The 15,539-nt window shown below is 42.8% G+C and overlaps 1 pseudogene; it reads right to left on the reverse strand.

The window, feature by feature from the left end:
• Window positions 1-264: 264 nt before the first annotated feature.
• Window positions 265-4,100, reverse strand: LOC141102401 (gem-associated protein 4 pseudogene; annotated as a pseudogene).
• Window positions 4,101-15,539: the final 11,439 nt, after the last annotated feature.

A 15,539-nucleotide genomic window follows, 5' to 3' on the forward strand; every position in this document is an offset into this window, starting at 1 on the left:
TTCACAGGTATCAATATTTTATTTAGTCAAACAAGTTGGAATAAACAGTGCATGGTATTCATAACAAAGTCATTCATAGTAAGTAAAAAAAAAAAAAAACCTTGTGATTCAAATAATTAGCTAGTGGACACTTACTCGTGGCAGACAAAATTAAATAAGTAAAATGTTAAAACTAAAGAGTCATTCAAAGACAAAAATATGGGTTTAACCTATGATTAACTTCTTAATTCTAGCTGACTGGCTGTTTGCGGCTGCAATATTTGAAAACACTTATGCAGAGCATAAGTCAGAGCTTCTAACTTGCATACTTGTTCCATGTCAGTGACTGAAAATGTACTGAAGCCTTTGGATCATAACGAGAAACAGGGAACTGTTATTTTCATAATGGAGGTCAGCAATGGCATACTTCCTCATACAGGTATCTTTAAAGTATAGCCTTTCTGCAATTGGAACAAAATTTTGTATTGCTCTTGTGTAACTGACATATTTATTCAAATGGATGTTATAATGTAGTATTTAAATCAGACATTGGCTTGATTGCGTGCTTTGCTTGCATTAGGAGTATAAACCAAGTTAGGAGTTAAAATGTGCATATGCTAAATGAGGTAACGCAAATGTTATGACTTATTTTCTATGGCTGATTTAAATTGGTCTGTGTAATAGTTTTTAGCTTGTACACTTACAGATCCTTTTCAATCACCTACTGTTTAAAGTTTGTTAATTTTCTGCATCAGAGTGGCCCGATGGTGCTCATTACTCACGCCCGCAGTGATGGACTTTAAGAAGTGTCTATCATTTGCTTTTCTCAGCAAGCTGTTTTTAGAAGTATCGCTAGCTCTTAGGGTCTCATACAAGGAAAGAATTTCAAGGGACAAAAAGAAAAGAGGTTCACATGTGTTTTCCTACATCATTGCTATAATATGGAGGACATGGCAGAATACTTGACTATAAATGAACAAAACCTCCTGAACATATTCTGCTTCTTTCTGTTCCTTCTGCAACTGAAGACTACAGTCCAACAACTGCTTTTTAACCCCATCCAATATATCTGAGACGCAGCCGCTGTAAAGCCTTGCGATATGCTTTTGGCCATCAAGGGTAAGCCAATTAGAACAGCTAGAAATGCAGAGGAGCTGGAAAACTCGTAATAGGAGGACAGAGTACTGCAGATGGTAGGCAAATGGCCGGAGGTTAAGAAGAGGCATGTACTGCACATATTCAAGAGTATATGGCACATGGAGAAGTTGTTTTTCCAGGAGAGTCCTCACAACTTGACTGAGAAGCTTACATTCAGTTGAACTGCACCAAGGAAGGACTTGAACCATGACCACCAAGAACCCCTTGCTAAAGAAATTGACCTCCTCTGGGTCCTCTATGTTGACACACAAAAGGGACAGCATTTGGTCTTTCATGTCTCTTGATATACAACAGCATTCCATCCAAGCCAAAAGACCTGTTCCCAGCCCATACTCTGGAAGGTGAAGTGTCGTCCTCTCGTCCTCTGAAAGTTTGCAAACCTCAAACAAAGAAGCCAGGACTTCATACTTGAAGTGCTTTCCAAATATTGGCTTCATTCTGAACCGTACAAACCCAATCTAAGTGCTCCATTTTTCTGTGTAGCCAGAAGAGTGACTTATTCCGAGTTTCTGTACTATTATCAGCCTCTGGCAAGATCGCAATATATAGCTGAGTAAGAATTTCAATGATTAATTCTTTGGATTCCAATGTAAGGCAATATGGTTGATCAGAATGCTGCCAGCACCTACTATAGCTATTGAGAAGTTTACATAGAGACATCATAAGTGGAAATGGTGAGCAGGAGAGAACCCAGTGCTTGCCAGAGGTATCTATTGGATTCTCTACACCAAGTGCCTTTTGAAGAATATGCAAACAGGACTTCAAATGAACACATTCATCAAGTAGATATGGAAGAACAAATGTCCTTACCACTTCTGCTGCCTGCAGTAAAGATGCTGTGTTATTCTCTGCATTTTCAGAAGATCCCATTAAATAAGTCAGTAAGTATAAAAATTGACTTTCTTCCTTATCTGAGGAAAGTTTGCCCCAGCAGGTTTCCATCAAGCACTGGCATATTAATGAGTCAGATACCTCTGTGTTATTAGAATTCCTAAAACCTAAGGCAGGAAGTGAAATCAGTATCTTTGATAAAAAGACATGAGCACCAAGGTTGGTTACAACAATGTGACATGCTTTGCTGACCATTTGTTCAGGGTGCAACAAAGCCAGTCTGGCCACTCTAGCAACCGGGTTTTCATTTGTTACTTTCTGGGAGATCTGATTGAATGTCATGTTGAGCTCTTCCTGGAAGTGATCTATAAATGCCAGCATGCAATGAGACAGCCCGTTTCTTTCCACATCTACATAACACTTTTAGAAGCACATTATTTATCTTTTCTAAAGGGAGATCACAGTACAGATCTAAACAGATCAGAAACAATACTGGCACATTTTTCAATTTGTTTGATATTTTGATTGCTTTGCTCCGATGTAGCTTTATCCACAGTTTCCAGTAATTTAAAAATCAGGTCTGCATCCCGAAACAGTTCCTTGTTCTTGTTAAATTGAACCAGTAATTAGTAAATGCCCAGGCAGCTTCTGAAGCAAATAAATCGCAAACTTCTTTATAGCGCTCCATCTTATCCTTAATTATGTTCATGGCAACGGCTTCCATCGCATCAGTGTCATTTCTTGTGTACTTTATTTGACCCATTGCAGTCTTCTCCTGTAGGCTGGCGGTATACTTTGCCATTTCTAAACCATTCTCCCTTTGCTGTGGACATTCCAATGCAAACAGAATTTTCTGCAAGGATGCTAGGCTGCTGTTCATCCTGTAACACTCGTACCCAATATCTTCATTGTTATTAATATAATTGTGCAGTTCTGCCCACTGAAGAAGCAGATCTTGGAGTAAATTTAAACTTAAGTGCTGAGCCTCTTTTGTTAATCTAAATTTAGAAGCTATGTTTCCACTCTGAACAACCCTCTCTGCTTCCCTTTTCGTTTTCGGGAGAAAGCTTTGGGGATGGAGGTTTTTGGTTCCAGTATTACAAAAACAAAGAACAGCAACCAGTTTCTCTAAGTACTGCCTTACGGGAAGATGCCCTGACTCTTTCTCCAGGTATGCAGAGGAGCATAACACGTCTGCTAAGTTAGCAATTGTGTAGCACTTCAGCTTGGCATTAGCGATGTATGGCCTAATTTTATGAAGTCCATCCAGGATTTCTGCAAGGATGCTACTATCTGGAGGTAAAACTTGCTCAGGGTCAGGTTTAAATCTCTTTGAGCTTGGCAAAAGTTCATCATTTGTTTTAGACGAGTACTGATATGCAACAGCTGAAAATATTTTAACAGTCTCATCCTGTCTGTGCTTATAACCTTTCATTAGTTCCCACCACACATCCAAAAAGAAAGTCACATCCTCTATGGATGTTTCATCACAAAGATGGTCTAGCAACAAGGATACTTCATTCACCCAAAAATCTGCTGGCAGTGCCAGGAGCAGCTCTGCAAATATATCTGCTGCTTTCGTAGCTTTCAGCAGTTCATACAGAAATGTATTATTTATTTTTGGCATCATGTTTCCCACTTGAAAGAAAACATGCTCTTTCCACTTCCTCTCAATGTCCAGTTCGGCATCCTGGGACAGCTGTGACCTGCAAGAAATTATTTTGGCCCAAAATATAGCGATGGCTCTTTTCCTCCATCCGTGGCTTTGTGACCAGGTACCTGAGCCGATTTCCTTTAGAGCATCAGTTATTGGCTTTTCAATGAGAGGCCAGTCAGGCTTCTTAAATTCCAGTAATGATTTGTGTATGGCAAGTTTCTCTGCTAGAAGCAGTGCTCCTTGGAGAACAACGGTTTGTTCACATACATTCCAATATACAAAATCCATAGTTTTGTGACTTTTCTCTAATTTACAGCATCATTTAAGTGTTAACAGGTGTTATAGACTGTCCCCGGCAGGTAGGTACAGCTGGAATTATGTCTAGAGCCACATGTGACAATTCTCAGGTATTGTTCAGAGGAGACATATCACTTCCATTGTATCACACATACAGGACAGAGGAGAACACGTAGGATGAAGATAGCAGCCTGACACACAGATTATTTATTATTAATTTGTTCCATTCCAATTGTTTAGATGCAGCATTCGTTATTTCGGATAATTCGTAACTTCAGATAAATTTGTATTTGTTATGTTCACAAACAGCCAAATTTGAAAGGAAATTCCAATACCTATAATTGAATATTTATTATTAGTTAGTTATTCCGAATTTTACTGATTTTATTTCTTTTTTTCAGATTTATGAAAATTCGGAATTCGAAATTCGAAAATTCAAAATTCGAAATTCGGAAATTCGAAATTTGGAAATTTGAAAATTAGGAAATTTGAAAATTCAGAAATTTGAAAATTAGGAAATTCGAAATTCGAAAATTCGGAAATTCGAAGATTTAAAAATCTGGAAATTCAACAATTCAGAAATTCGAAGGTTCTGAAATTTGAAAATTCGGAAATTCGAACATGTGTTGTTATGATGTTATGCTATGTTAGGATGTGGTCATATATTGATTTTTGTGGGTTTTTTTGGCTAGGCCTTTCTTATTATTGGCGAAAGTGGTAAAGTATTCCACTCTGCGGTTTTTCATAATTGTTCCTCTGATTTTTTTGTTTAGTGCCTCTCTTGTCCATGTGGCTTTCTATATGTGGGCTGGACAATTAGAACTATGAGGTATAGATTTGGGGAACATCCTAGGCTGTCATTTAGCCATTTAGACATTTAGCACTTAAACATAATAAGCCTACCGTTAGCCAAAGAGTCTGGGTTATTAGGGCCATTCCAAAATGTGGATCTGTTGAAGAGAGATTTCAGAAACTGCCATAGAGAAAGTTTCTGGATTTTTACCTTTTGGCCTCAAAAGCGTTAAATGAGCAGGTTAATACTATCGTATACTTACCATATTATGGGGGAGTAGTGACGGCCCCCCGCCCCTTTTTTTTGGCCTCATATACCATGTTTATATATACTCTCCTTGGGAAGGTAGATTTTGATTATACTGTATATGGTCTATTACATAGTGCTTTAAACCTCCACTGTGCTGCATAGTTGAAATGATTGTAATGAAGATTTCTCTGGTGCATACATATTCTGTTTTGCAAACATGTCCTTACCATGCTATTTATGATGACAAGAGAGACTTTGTCATATTAAAACCTTTTGGGCATAAAATGAGCTTATTCCCCAGTGACCTTGGGGTTTATTTACTAAAGGCAAATAGGCTGTTCACTTTGCAAGGGAAGCTGCACAGTGCAAGAGAACGAGGTAAAGCTCCGCTGATGACCATCATTCAATCAAGTGCAAGCAAAAAATGCTGTTTTTTTATTTTCTTTGCACGTGATTGGGTATTCTTTTCAAATGGGAATTTGGCCACATTTACTAAGCTCTGAGGAAAATTCTCTTACACTGTTCACCTTCCTTTCAAATGAACAGCTTGTTGCCTTTAGTAAATCACCCCCCACTGTGTACACAGATACAGTATATAGAACATCTTTTATGGAACATCTTTTTTTTAAGCTTGTGTTATTTATTTATGTTGATTTTTATGGTTTGAATATTGCTACAGCATATTCAAGAAAGAAACAAATGGGTAAGACTTTGAATGAGGCCAATAGAACCCAGGACCCCCACGCCAATTTTTTAAAATTTTGGCGTGGAGTTCCCCTTAAAATCCATACCAGACCCGAAGGGCCTGGTACGGACTGGGGGGGAACCAACACTGATTTTTTTCCCTGATTTTTCATCTATATTACCGGGGGCCGACAATACATTACACCCGCAAGCAAAGTTTAAATTACATTTTTCCTTTAGCAATGTAATTTTGCTGCGGGACTGTTCTACACATCACATAGATGTGCCACTTTACAGGCAGACCATAAGGGGACCCCAGGCACGATATTTAAAGGAATCCTTCTTTTTTATTGTTTCACTTTAAGCATTATTAAAATCACTGCTCCTGAAAAAACAGTCTTTTTAAAAACTTTTTTTGCATTGATACATGTCCCCTGGGGGAGTACCTGGGTCCCCATACACCTTTTATGGCAATAACTTGCATATAAGCCTTTAAAATTACCACTTTTGATTTTTCATGTTCCCATAGACTTTAATAGGGTTCGCATGTTCGCTCAAACCTTTTGCCTGTTCGCGGTGCTCTGGTGCGAACCGAACCGGGGGGTGTTCGGCTTATCCCTAGTATTCAAGTGTCACTATTAATTACTATTGTCACAAGAGTTATTTCAACCTAGTTCTGATGCAACCCAGGATTTGGCTGAACAACTCTACTTCATATCTCTCATTACAAAGAAGTAAAGCCAGAGAGAGATGAAGCTATGTGCTTTGTGTCTGTGTGTTATTCGAAGGTGTACATAACATGTCTAAACTTAAAGTGTCAGAGGGACTGGAGAGTTCACAGGGTCAAGGCGCTAAGAGAGAACATGTATTACCAAGCAACCCCTTAGGGGACAGTGCTCTCAGGAAGTGAATGCACTGAGAAGGAGATCCGGAAGTGGGTGAGGGCCCTAGTTCCAGGACAGAGGGCCTACATTCTGAATGTGGAAGTAGAGTTCACCCTGGACTGTGTTTGGGTGCTTGTGGAGTGGCAGGAAGACATACCTGCCTGTTTCCAGGGAGAAGAGGTGTCTCTAGCAGAAGGGATATTTGCTCGAGTGATCCCACTGCGGATGAGGGAAGAGGACACTGGGGGGCAGTCACCATCATGAACCAGTGTGGGAAATACGGGACCAGTTGGCACTTTTGTGAAGAATGGCTCCAATACCACCAATCAAGGGTATAGGAGGCTTTGGTTCTTCTCAGGACAACTACCCACCCCAAGTGGGAAAGAGGAATTTGAGACTTGAATGAGTCAAGCTATTCAGTTGGTTGAACAATGAAATGTCTTGGAGGCTGTGAAACGGCAGTGACTGAGTGAGGTTCTTCGAGGACCCGCCGTAGAAGTGATCTGAAACCTATGCATGGGACGGAAAGATTGTGTTGCTATGGATTGCATAGATGCCCTCTATGCTGTCTTCAGGAGGGTGGGGAAGACTCCTGATCTCATAATGTAAATTCAATCTCACTCACCAGCAAAGAGGACAGACACTCTCTGATTATATCTCTCAAATAGATCGAATGCTGCACCAAATCATCCTTAAAAAGGGCATTGGTTCAAAGACAGCTGATCAAGCTTGTTTAGACTGGGTTTTGCAAGCGGCCTGTCCAAACCACCCTATTGTTCTGAAGTTGCTATTGAAGGGAGCCTGGACGGTCCCAATCTACCCAGAGCTGATGAGGGAAGTTAGGTAGGAGGAAGCACTGTTGGAGGAGAAAAGCTTGGGCGCAAAAGAGTCTGATGTCACTGCCGGGAAGAGAGAGGGGGTGTCTGCCCGTGTTGCCCATGTTGAGCCTAGTTTTTCGGATGAGGACAGTGAGGCAGAAATCGAGCCAGAAGTACCTGTCAGCCCTGACAGTAGGAAATCAACAGTTGAAATGAATTTGGTGGAATTGATGACCCAAGTTGCGCAGGCTCAAGTGCAGATGTATCAAGCCTTGATAAGGGTGATGGAAACTCAAGGGATGGCGCAAGGACAAAGTTTTAGCTCCGGAGGGTTGAAGGTGTTCCCAGTTTGGGAACGGAAGTGTTTCGGATGTGGAGAAACAGGGCATTTCAAGGCTAGTTGCCCCAATGCAGTAATCAGCTCAGAGCTGCTGGAAGAGGTGTTGAAAGCATTACAACGGATACACTACTAAAAGAAGGAGGGAAACTTTTGGAGACCTCAGTGAAGGAGCCACTTGAGTGTTCCAAGGTAAAACGGAGCTCCAAGACTCATGAAGGGTCAAGTCGGTAGCAGCTAGCAAGATCTCCCATAGGCCCTCCTTCTGTTCCCTTGCTTGCACCCAACCGAAAAAGAAAAAACTGAGACCACACAGGAAGGGTAAACGGAGATCAATGCACCACATCCTAGTCATAAGGACACTAGGATGGTTCAACTGTTAAGGAAAGTAGTTTGGGCTCAGAAGATGGAGACTCAAGTGGTAGATTTACCAAAGAATTTGATAGGGCCTTCCCCAATAGTTTCAAGACAGTTTGACTTGGATTTACACCAAAGCCCTGCTTGATACGGGTACTCAGGTAACGCTACTATATAGGGTTTTCTATGATAGGCATTTGAAGCATATCCGATTAAGGAAGCTGGAAGAATTAGAAATATGGGATATCGGTATCCAGAAGTTCCCTTACGATGGATACATCCCCCTCAAGATAACATTTGACCATTCCTTGGCTGGGAAGCCAGAAATTTTTGATACCCTGGCTGTTTGTTCTCAGCCCCTGGGGCTGGTCAAAATTTCTTGTTGATAGGAATACTGATCTTGCGAGAAGGCTACTCACCCCATTGGATGTGAGGGGCTCCAAAGTGGATAAGACTCACCGTCAGTTGAGACAGGCTTTCCAGCATGTTGTGCAGGAGGAGAAAGCATCCGTTGATGGGGTAGGAAGGCTGTGGCAGTTGGGAACTCAAGAAAGAACCCTACAACTGGGCAAGAGAATGTGTTTGAAGGCCACAGTCAAATTGCCTTGGGACCAGCTGGGTCTATTTGTAGTGTTGGAAGCTGACCCATTGGAAGAGGAAACTGGTATAGAGTTGGTTCCAGAAGTTGTGCCTACAAGGATGTTGCTGAAGAATGGGGGGGAAGGATCCCTGTCAGTGTGTGGAACATTACCAGCCAGCCGCTCTGCTTGAACCCCCGCATGGTGTTGGGGAAGGTGAATGTGGCTACCCCTGTTACGGCCTATGACTTGGTGTCAGCAGATGTCGGAAGAAGACCCTGCGTCCAGTGTCCAGATTTGTCTTCCTGTTGGAAAAGGAGTAAAAGCTCAGATTGCCAAGTGGGAAGAGATGTTCTCCAAGAATGACTTCGATATAGGCTGTGTTAAAAGCACACAGCATCGAATCCGAGTGAGTGAGGACAAGTCTTTTAGAGAGAGAGCTCAGCGGATCCCTCGGAGTGACCTTGAGGTCCTTCTGGCGCAGTTGGCCGAACTGAAGAAGTCTGGGATCATTAGAGAGTCCAGGATCCCCTATGCCACTCCGATCGTCGTAGTGCATATAAAGAATGTTACGATTCGGATGTGTATCGATTATAGAACATTGAACCGAGGAACCATTCCCGATCAGTACACCACGCCCAGCATAGAGGATGCTTTGCAATGTCTGTCTGGAGCAAAATGGTTCAGTGTGCTGGATTTGAAGAGTGGATACTATCAGATCCTGATGCATCCTGATGATTGAGAGAAGATGGCGTTTATTAGCCCGTTGGCGTTTTTTGAGTTTGATCATATGCCACAAGGATTAGCAGGAGCCCCGGCCACCTTTCAGAGGTTGATGGAAAACACTGTGGGCGACATGAATCTGATAGAGATGCTCGTGTATCTAGATGATATCATTGTCTTTGGGAAGACACTAGAAGAGCATGAGGCCAGACTCGAGAAAGTCTTCCAGAGACTTTATCCGGAGGGGCTGAAACGGTCATTGGAGAAATGTCAATTCTACCAGACCTCAGTTCCCTATTTAGGCCATGTGGTTTTCGCAAACGGAGTAACAACTGACCCGCGAAAATTGGAAGCTGTTACCTCCTAGCCTCGACCTAGGACTGGTACAGAGCTGAGATCCTTCCTAGGATTCTGCTCTTATTACAGGCGATTCGTGAAAAACTTTGCTCAGATTGCGAAGCCTCTGAATGAATTGTTGCAGAAGGAAGTAAATGAAAGTTTGCAGAAGCTGCATTCAGGGGAGTTCAAGCAGTTGGGACCAAGAATGCCGTGGGAGCCTGTTCATGATCATGGACTCTGAGATGTGAAAAGGCTTTCTGACGTTTGAAGGAAAGCCTCACTAAAGCTTCCATCTTGGCCTATGCTGATCCTTCCAAGTCTTATGAGCTGCACGTGGACTCCAGCCGAGATGAGTTAGGGGTAGTCCTCTATCAGGAAGCGGAGGGGAAACTTCAAATGGGCTGTGGTGAATAAAGGATATATATTGATTGCCTGGATCATCCGTTAATTATTAATTAAAGTAATAAAAAATATATATATAGTTTATCAATCTTTCATCTAGATGGTATAACCAAAAAGACGCAGTCCTGGCGACCCTTAGACGCATATAACAAAAAAGAGAGAATATAGTTCTCCCAAGAGGACCACTTCTAGGACACAGTGATTGATTCCAAAAAGTTTTATAATAATGAAAAAACACACACAAATTAATGAAAAAGAGGGACTAATGCCGCATACACACGACGGAATGTTACGGCATACTTGGTCCGGCGTACCGGAGTCCGTCGGACAATTCGATCGTGTATGGGCTCCAGCGGACTTCATCAAGTCATCACGTACGAATCCATCGGACTTTGGTTGATCGTGTGTAGGCAAGTCCGTTCATTCGGAAAGTCCGTCGAAAAGTCCACCGGAAAGTCCTCTCGTGTGTACGCGGCATAACAGTTTCCCACACAGGTAGTTAAAAATAGGACAACGTTGTCATATGTTAAAAAGAAGGGGAATCACAGCTGCTCATACCATTCACACCCACATTCACAGTACCCAAATTAAAACAATCACTTTAGTCAAACATTAGCACTTGTAATTGCAGACTTATATAGTAGTATAAAGCTCAGTTCTCAGAAGCCAAAATTATAATACTGATGCAGTTACAGAGCAACTTGGTTGTAGACTAAAAATAGTGAGTCAAAAAACCCGTGTAGATGTGGGTGGTGTTAGGTGAATTGGTGAGTTCTTAGCTGCCATGTACTCAAAAAACACACAGGGTATCGTTACTGCTATCCACAAATGGATTATGACCAGTCCCTTTGGATTTTGAATAACTACGTGTAATATGTCTAGTTACAGTCTGTTTACAGCCTTAAACAATGTAAATTTTCTATTTTTACAGACTTAAACATGGTAAATTGGAGTTACCCTGATGTAAATTGACACAAGTCTGCCCATGTCTGTTGTGTAAATGCAGACACACACTGATCGGGCACAAATGTCAAAACACAGAATGTCCCATTCAGCTCTGATTCAGCAGGGCATCCACTCTTTGAATCCATGCTGAATGGCACAGAGTGGCTCTGTGAGAGTGAGTCCATACTGTTCACTTAAAAAGAGTGAGGTCACAGCAGACATTTTGATAATGTGCTTTATCTGTGATAGGGAAAGCAAAAGCACAGTGAGCACTACCGATAAAGTGAATAGGAAGAGCTTAGTATAGGGCTTGTAGGCATTGGCAGCTCTGGTAAAGTAGATGTAAACCCTAACTGAATGTCATGTAGGTATTATAATGCTGTGTAATTTATTAGAAGTTGGGCTGTGGGAAGGGAAGGGTTTTTACATTTTTTTTTCCTTTGTTACCTCTTAATGTTGCTGATGTCCTGCAGCCTCTTTACAGCCTGTTCTTGTCAATGTGCACTACAGTGATAACAGGCTGCATGTGCTTTTCATAGGGCATATTTCCCAATTGATTATATCTCTATTTATCTTTTCACAGGCCTTTTTTTCTAAAGTGTCTTCCATGAAAATTAAAGGTCCACTCCACCACTCCCCACAGTCAAAGCATCTGCAAAGGTGTTTTAAAAAATAAAACTGTTGCTAATAAATTTGCAGGGGCATATCCTTGGTATTTTGAGTACCCAGCTATCCCAGGTGACAGCAGTAAGCCACAATGATGACACCTGTGCCTCCCAGAGGCACCATTTTCATGGAAGATCTGTTTTAAATTATGGCAACAGTGGAATATGCCAAAAGATTATAATTTCAATTGTGAGAGCATGTGACAGGGTGAGTTACAGATAGGAGGCTGTGGGACAGTGGCATGTTAGCAGGTGTAGTTTGCTTGCCTGTCATTAGATGGCTCTGTTTCCATTAAAGCCTGGTAACTTGTAATGAGGTGTTAGCCCCCCTTTTAAAAAGGTCGCTCCTTAGTGAAGTCATGGGTATAGTTAATGCCAATATAAAGGGCAGAATGGGAGGGACCCAGTTAGATAGGGCATGGGAGTAAAATACCCTAGGGTTGCTAAGATTTGTTTCTTCGTTTCTTGTAGAGCTGACCTAAATAGCCCTTTGCAGGGCTGAAGTCCCAGGGGAGGTGGTACAGAATATGGCAGGAATTGCTGTAGTCACCCTGTTAACCCTGACCTTCTTATGCAGATCCTGCAGTGGGGTGCATAAGGTCTTGGAGGCCAGGACAGAGTTCTCTGTGATTAGTGGGGAAGCCTGTGAGGGAATGTGCCATCTGGGAGTGTGCCCAGCTTGGCAGAGCTATGGAAGGGACACAGGAAGGAAATGGTATAGTAAAGACATCCCCCTGACCCTCAGCTGCCAGTCCTGTGACTTAATGCTTCCACATATACACAGGGAAGTGGTCCCAACTCTGTGGTGCTCCCAAGAAGAGGTATGGAGGTGTAGATGGAAGATGGCTTAAAAGAGGTGCAATTCGCACCGGAGCCGCTGCAGAGATGTGTGAACCGGCTCTATAGAGAGCTGGTCACAGTCTCCTGCTATGCGAATTGAATGCAGGGAAACGCGCATCCAATTTGCAATAGTGTAAACCCAGCCTAAAGGAGAAGTAGGACCAAAGCTCTTTTGCCCTACTTCTCCTGAGGGTTACAAAAGGCCACTTAGTTCTGCACTCCTGTGACTCATATTAAGCTGACAGTAGGCTTTAGTCACGTCACTGAACTATTCCAGACTCTGAAGGGATCCTGACTTTAATGTCCAGATAAACCCGGATGCCTGACCAGCAGCTGGCTCAGCCTCTCATCGTGCCACTTGGAGACTGAGCCAGCTGCTCCCATCCCCTCCACAGCCTGGAGCTTCAATGAGCACTGGTGGGGCAGAGCACAGAGCTTTTGACTTATAGTCACCGCTCTCAGCTCACTGAAGACTGAGAACCAAGTGGTCATATGATCGCTCAGTTCTCAATCTTAGAGCTGGCAGGGGACAGATATAGCATCAGACCAATCTGTACCTGTGTAGTGCCCAACTGAATTTGAGGAGTTGGACCTTCCAAGTCCAGAGGAGCCTGAACCATCTGAAGAAGGTTGGCCAGCGGTGCTCTGGAATACCCCTAGGGCAGTAGCAACGGCTGGGGGCTTACAGCAGTAGGTGGCGACTCCCGCCACACAGGACTTACCCAGTGTGCCAGCGGATACCCCAGTGTCTGTGGGCACGATGGAGAGAGGGGCATTATTGCAAGGTGTTCAACCCGTGGGAGGGCTGGTGCCCTTTCTACTTCGAACAAGAAGGAGAGGATGAGGGGGAAGAGTCTAGCAGCACCCAGGTGGCTGCTCCGTGGCTGACCTTTTACACTCCCTGGGATGTTGCACCTGCAGCGATATTTGATTAGGCAAGTCCCAGAGCTCTACAGACTTCAGCTCCCTTATGTCCCAGAGGCCCTCTTCCGTGTGATGAAATCTCAGAGACAGCACATATATAGGCCAGTGATGAGGAAGCATCTGCATATTCCCAAACATCATCGGGTACTCATGGAAGGGACTTTTGCTACTGCCAAGTCTCATTGGGCCTATCGTGAATGGAGCTATGGCAGACACATACATATTAACCACTTCAGCCCCGGAGGATTTTACCCCCTTCTTGACAAGAGCACTTTTTGCGATTTGGCACTGCGTCGTTTTAACTGACAATTGCGCAGTTGTGCAACGTTGTACCAAAAGAAAATTGATGTCCTTTTTTTCCCCACAAATAGAGCTTACTTTTGGTGGTATTTGATCGCCTCTGGGGTTTTTATTTTTTGCGCTATAAACAAAGACAGAGCGACAATTTTGAAAAAAACACAATATTTTTTACTGTTTGCTATAATAAATATCCCCCAAAAATATATAAAAAAACAATTTTTTTCCCCAGTTTAGGCCGATATGTATTCTTCTACATATTTTTGGTAAAAAAAATCGCAATAAGCGTATACTGATTGGTTTGCACAAAATTTATAGCGTCTACAAAATATGGGATAGTTTTATGGCATTTTTATTTTTAATTTTTTTTTTTATTAGTAATGGCCGCAATCTGCGATTTTTATCGGGACTGCGACATTATGGCGGACACTATTTTGGGACCATTGTCATTTATACAGCGATCCATGCTATAAAAATGCATTGATTACTGTGTAAATGACACTGGCAGTGAAGGGGTTAACCACTAGGGGGCAGCGAAGGGGTTAAGTGTGTCCTAGGGAGTGATTCTAACTGTTAGGGGGCTGGACTTCAACACACAGGACACTGATCACTCGATGAGAGAGAGCTGCGATCTCTGTCCTGTCACTAGGCAGAACGGGGAAATGCATTGTTTACAAAAGCATCTTCCCGTTCTTCCTCTCCGTGACACGATCGCGGGCACCCGGCAGACATTGAGTCCGTGGTACCAACGGTCACGGAGACCGTAGCGGGCGCACGCCCGCGACACCGCTTCTTAAAGGGGACTTACCTGTACGACCTTTTGCCTACCAGCCCCATTCTGCCGACGTACATCGGCGTGCGCTGGTCGGCAAGTGGTTAATAAGGTTGTCCTGGGTACTGAGAAGTGGAGAGTGTGCCTTGATCCTAACTACTATATGATATTATTTGTCTTCCTTTATGCTGCTATCCTTTCATGCTCTGAAATGGGTCTATTGCTGTCAGGGCTGACCCAAAACATTGTGCTGCCTGAGTCCAAGAATGAAAATCTGCCCCCCCCCAAAAAAACTAAAAATCTTGCCCACCAAAAGGCCCCCACATCCATTATTTTAGATCATAATAATTAAAACTAAAATTAAATTTATCAGGAAGTCAGATTTGCATGCAACAGCACATTGTCTATCTGCAAAATTATATGACATGCCATTATGTTCAATTCCAAAGGGCGGGCTAGGGCAGTATAGGGGCAGGCTAGGGTAGTATATAGACAGACTGGGGTAGTATATAGATAGGCCAAGGTAGTATATAGGCAGGCTAGGGTAGTATAGGGGCAGGCTAGGGTAGTATATAGACAGGCTAGGGTAGTAGATAGACAGGCTAGGGTAGTATATGGACAGGCTATAGTAGTATATAGACAGGCTAGGATAGTATATGGGCAGCCTAGGGTAGTATATGGATAGGCTAGGGTAGTATATGGACAGGCTAGGGTAATAAATGGACAGGCTAGTGTAGTATATAGACAGGCTAGGTTAGATTAAGGACAGGCTAGGGTAGTATATAGACAGGCTAGGGTAGTATGTGGACAAGCTAGGGTAGTTTATAAGCAGGCTAGGGTAGTATGTGGACAAGCTAGGGTAGTATATGGACAGGCTAGGGTAGTATATAGACAGGCTAGAGTAGTATATGGACAGACTAAGGCATTAAAGGGGCAGGCTAGGGTAGTATAGGGATGGGCTAGGGTAGTATAGGGGCAGGCTAGGGTAGTATAATGGCAAGCCAGGGCTG

Source organism: Aquarana catesbeiana, linkage group LG01 (genome assembly GCF_042186555.1).
Source record: "Aquarana catesbeiana isolate 2022-GZ linkage group LG01, ASM4218655v1, whole genome shotgun sequence".
Classification (NCBI taxonomy): Eukaryota; Metazoa; Chordata; class Amphibia; order Anura; family Ranidae; genus Aquarana; species Aquarana catesbeiana.